Below are 5926 nucleotides of genomic sequence, written 5' to 3'. Positions count from 1 at the left end.
AGAGAGAGAGAGAGAGAGAGAGAGAGAGAGAGAGAGAGAGAGAGAGAGAGAGAGGGACGCCTGCAGGAGACGAGGATGCGTTTCATTGAGCCGACCGAAGCGAAGAGAAGAGAGCGAGGCGAGATGAAGCGGGTGGACGTATCGGAGTTATTTTTGGATCGACCCAGATATCGCCGACGTATTTTCTTGGACGACGCTTTAAGCTGTTTCGGGTAATTAGCGAATCGAGTCGCGGCCACGAGTACTCAACGCCTTATTGTCCTCGAGGTGCTCGAGGCCTCGTTTGCTTTTGATCTGGTGACCGCGGCGCGGCTCGGCACAGCACGTCTCGGCATGGCGTGGCGTGGCGTGGCGTGGCGTGACGTAATGGTGCAGCATCCACTCCGCCGCGCGCGAATATACTCTCCTCGCTTCTCTCAACATCACTCCACCCGACATCCACAGTACGCTAACGGACGCTATATTCATTATTGTAATGGGACCAGAGAAGGTAACTGGCTCCGCTATCGCGACTGCAACGGCATGCGATTGAACAGTATAATGGTGCACGGTGACTAACAGGAGGTACTTGTGTCCGCTATCTCTTTTTCGCGACAATAATTCATGAGAGAGGAGAATATCTACGGAAATATGTACTCTCATTGATATTAAACCTCCGCAATCTTCTATTCTTTGGTTCACACAGTGCAATCTGGGTCTGTCAAGCCCGTGCCATTTTTAACTGCACGAAGAGAATATCGTAGCAAAAGTTAAGATAGTACTTCTTTTTATAATTTTCTTTTTTTCATCAAATTGAATCGTGAAATTATAGTATAAATTACGATGGAAATAATAAATTTAACAATCTGCCGAATTTACAATACTGAATTTACAATTTAAAAAAACACTCAAGTAATTATTATTATCTTATAGTAAAAAATCAAACTTAAAAAAATATATAATAATTCCGGTTATAATTCTGTACGATAATAAAAATCTTATTCTAATTTTTGCTACAAAAATATTTTCTCAGTGTTCATAACTTTGTTAAAAATCAATATTTTTGGACATAGTTTTTTCCAAAAATATAGAAAAAAACTTCAGCTGTAAGACAGTAGTACGATAAAATTAATGTCTGCAAACATATTTACACTATTTTGGAAATTTCCCAAATTTCCGGGAAATTTCCCATGAAATTTCCCGGACCCTTTATGAAAGCTGGTGAACGATCGAATAGTCATTCGGATCTCACAGATCTAACATTGCACGTGGAGAGTTAATGTATTAAATAAAGTATCACTTCTCTCTTGAGAACGCCTCCGTGTTGAAGAAAAGGGTAGGATTTTAAATAAAGCGCTGACTTTGCTCCCCTCCCCCAGATTTCTCTACGGATTTTCGTTACAGATAGGAAAACAAGCAGATTGTAATCGCTTACACGTTCCGCGCGAACTCCTGCGAATCTACGGAAGCAAGTGCTCGTTATCTGCCTAATTTTTTAAACGCGCCTCGGAGTGCCGGAGCCAATTTATCGAAGGCGACGAAGCGTCGCACGCGCGCGCGAGCGGGTAGCACTTAAATTCGCAGCGGCGACGATAAATTCGTCGCTTGTAAGCGACACGTCGGACCGTATGGCCACGACCCAGCTGTTTTTAATATCTTCCTGGGGAATCTAACCGCCGCGCTAAGTGCACCGACTTGTGGCACCGCTACGCAAGTCGACGGACGAGTTCGACGAACTCCCTTAAACGAGTGATCCCGAAAAAGAGAAAATCCGGGGACACGAGAAAAATTCGTTATACCATCTCGTCTTGTCGGTCACAACATGAAACTGCGAGTGAGAATTAAATGCATTCCCGTATTCCCCATCAAGCGTGCATTCATATCTCGCTTTTACGGCTAATTTCAGTCGCCCAATTTCCACTTCAAGATAACGCCTGATTGGCGGAGTCCCGTGTATAACATAAAACTACACAGAATCAAATTACCGTATTTAGCGGTAAATATGGACTGCGAATATGGAAAGCTTAATCCTTAATTCTATAAAAAATTCCCCGCCCGAGGCTGCACGCGCATCACGTACGCGCGAATGCAGCAAGGTGAGCGCGAAATTACGTGCTCCTCACTCTCTCTCTCTCCTTCTCTCTGTCTCTCTCCCTCCCCCCCTCTCTCTCTCTCTCTCTCTCTCTTCGGCATGTCGCGATTCGCGATCGCGGTTTGTGTGCGTGAGATTGCGTGGGCGGCCATGACTCACCGCGGCCAGAAATACCCTCGCCTTTCCGACATTCACAACAAACACGAACGTCATCGGTGTCTCCGCCCCTCGATTTTTCGCGGTTATTAGCCGTGCGATGGCGTCATCGATTTTTGTGACACGCATCGATACGTCGACGCTCGGAGTAAGGTGAGTCGCGAGACACGGTTTAGCGAAGCAACCACTCGCTCGATATAATTCAACCGGTCACGGGTCCGACGTCAACTAGCTGCCTGTGACGCTGCCAAAAAATGAGCGTCGCTCGAGACAATCAGGAGATCGCTTCTGCTGTTGATCGTTGTTGCTCATTAATACTTAATACTTACACAAAATTTCGCACATACACACACTCGACCAGAAATTCATTCTATGCTCGCGATCAGATTGATCCCAATCAGTTATTATCAGTTAATATTTGGTTTGTATAAGGCATAGTCGGGCATCAATCGATGAACATTAACGAAGATGATCAGCAAATCAATCAAATCAAAATTAATCATCATATATGTAATTACGAAATAATTTAATCAATTGACAAGATCATTAGTCAGTGTACAATCGATCGCGTCAAAGTTTGATGAATAATTAATTTCATTAATCGATGAAATTTAGACATGACGATTAATTGTGGTGATTGATTATTATTTCAGTCAAGAAAAATTTTCGTCGATTAACGCCCAGCACTGCCTTATATAAACCAAATAACTGATTGGGGATCAAGCTGATCAGGATAAACTTCTAGTTGGATATAGCTTTATATTCATACACAGAATAAAAGATTTCAGTTCGCGTAATTGAATGGGGACCAAAGACTCGCTGACGAGAAATAAGATCTCTATGACTGAAAAGATTCATTTGAACGTTCGCTAAAACTCGCTTGAGATAACCGAGAACAATTAATTGAGTAGAAACTCTCCACAGGAATCTTTCGGTTCTTACAAATGAGTTCATCTGGTTCCCAGATAACAAAAACTTCAGTTACACTAACGGAATTGTTTCTCCCGTGTACCTCTGATGTTTCTCGACGTATGACATTTCTCAGGCATACCACACCGACCGTTTCGCGGGAACGCTGCAGGCCCTTAGGCCATGGTGCGCCATTGAAGGATAATAGTATCATATTGCATTAATGAGAACACGCGAGAGCCGGCGACGCGGAGACCGTACGATCGCCGGGCGATCGATACCAAAGGGCGCCATTAACGTCGTATTAACACGTCATTATCGTGGCGCGTAATATCCGTAATTTCTGCCACGTCCACCGCGCGGGTCGGGCAATTCGCATTCCGGATGCGCGGGGCTCTCTCATCCGGAGCAGATAATCTCGCGCGCGAGAGCGAGTAATCCGTGAGCTGGAGAGCACGCGATGAGTCACGCGATTAAGTGGCAACTCGCGACGCGACTTCAACTACTCTCGCGAGGTCGCGACGTTCAACCCCGGAGTCGCCATCAAGTGACGACATTAATTTCGCAAATAGCCGGCGAGCGCTACACACCATGCCATCCTTAATCCGTATCGCTCTATTGTGCTCTCTCGCGGAGGCGCACGACTTACAAGGTGCTAATAGCGATAAAACGACGGCGCGAGGCGCGCGTCAATTCGATCGTACAATGGACCGCGTATGTTCCATTATCGTCGTAATCGCGCGCGCTCGAAAGCATCATTGTTATTGAAACACGACTGGGCGAATTACAGCTTGTGCAGGATCCACGAGCGACCCACGATGCGTCGCGGCTCGATAATAATTCATCAGCTCTTTCTCCCGAGACGCTGACAGCGCTTGGGGGCTGACCGATTGAAATTATCTTTGACCAAAATAATCGGCAAATCAATCGTCATAGGCACAAATAATTTCATCGATTGATAAAATTTATTATTAAGTGAACTTTTATGTGACTTTGATTTGATTCTTTTTTTTTAGATTCTCGCAAGTTTTGATTAATTGATCATATATTGATTAATATTGATTATTCGTGATCATATAGTGATCATATTGACGATTGATTAATTTTGATTAGTGATTCGTTGATTATTTTAGTCAAGAGAAATTTCCATCGATTGATGTGTCTAACACTGGACGCTCGAAGTTATTATATTAGAGTATTGAATTAACATGGAGATGAATGTTAACAACGTAATAGATAATAAACATGCCGTGTTAAAGTGATCTCTCGTTAACTATTACACGAATATCGTAGTAGAAATCGATAATGAAAGCGTGATTAGATAGGAGACGGGGATTAGAGAGGAAGAAAATTCTCTCTAATGACGAGGAATCTGACGTCGATTACATCTCAATTATGGCGTGAGGAAATGATGCGCAGGAGACACGAACGATTCGAAAGGAAAATACATCAAAAGCGCGGCGCAGAATTAAATCGCCTTCCCCTTTTTTCTTTCTCGAGGGAGATCCGATCGATGGGATCCGGCGTAAGGAGAGAAACGAATGCAGCGAGGCGCGTTCTCGGGCAAGCACGGCGTAAAATTAGCCTTTTGTCAATAAGCAACAGCGGAATCTTCCGCATGAACAACGAAGTATCATAGACACGATATGGAGATTACGTAAAAAGTATTTTTATCATTCTCTTCTGTTCGCCTCTCAACTCCTCTCTGCTCTTTTCTTTTCCCCGCGCTTCTTTAAACGGCATTGTGCGCGTCTTCGCGCGAAGGCGGTACTGTGACGACGACGACGACGACGACGACGATGACGACGACGACGACGACGACGACGACGACGACGACTACGACGACGACGACTACGACTACGACGACGACGACGATGACGACAACGATGTTCCACGCTTTCAAATAATTTGACAATGCGTTCGTTTCGTGAATCACGTCACGCTCCGTGCCGCGTGCGGCACCATAAAGCGCGCTTTTTATTGCCTTTCACGGCACGCAACATACCTGCGCACGGGATTAAATTATTCGTCAAGTATTCGCGGCCGATTATTATCTGTCGAGGGGGGACCTGACCTCTCGCACGAGCGCATTTAAAAGGAGAGTCGGATGAAACTTTGGCGAAAGCTCGCGCATAATGTAACCGCGAGGGTGTCCTTCCCGTTTCGCGAAGAGGGACTCTCGTCCCGCATTAATTGCCGGGCGCATTAACGAAAGTCGCACGGCGCTGAGTCCCGGGGAGAGTCCCGCGCCGCGGAGATAAATAATTACCTCTTAATTAAGGCACTCGGCCCGAACATCTGTTTCTCGGCCGTATAATCTGCAACGCGGACTCGAATCGCGCGTGTACCCATCGTTTTCTCTACTTTCTCTCTTTCTTTCTTTCTCTTCTTCATCATCATCTTCTTCTTCTTCTTCTCCCCCGTCTTCTTCCTCCCTACCGCGAAAATAAAGTCCTGATTTACGGGCGTTGAGATCTGCCCGGCGAGAACGCGGCCGGCCGGCCATCGCGACGAGGACAAATAGCACCCACGGTTATTTCCTTTCGCATTATCGTATGAATTATATGTGAAGCGTGAAAAGAGACCGCGCGCCGCGCGAGATCGCTCGCTACCGAGTGGGACGCGATAATAATTTCAATCGCGTTGCGCATTCCGCAGAATACCGACTTTATCCGCCTCGACAGCATAGAACGCTGAATACGGGTACGCCACAGGTCAGAGAAGGAGAGGCACAGAGAGAGAGAGAGAGAGAGAGAGAGAGAGAGAGAGAGAGAGAGAGAGAGAGAGAGA

This window comes from Odontomachus brunneus, unplaced genomic scaffold (assembly GCF_010583005.1).
Source record: "Odontomachus brunneus isolate Ranch 3 - 2012 unplaced genomic scaffold, Obru_v1 Obru_scaffold_054, whole genome shotgun sequence".
Lineage (NCBI taxonomy): Eukaryota > Metazoa > Arthropoda > Insecta > Hymenoptera > Formicidae > Odontomachus > Odontomachus brunneus.
Note: the sequence above shows the minus strand (reverse complement) of the source record.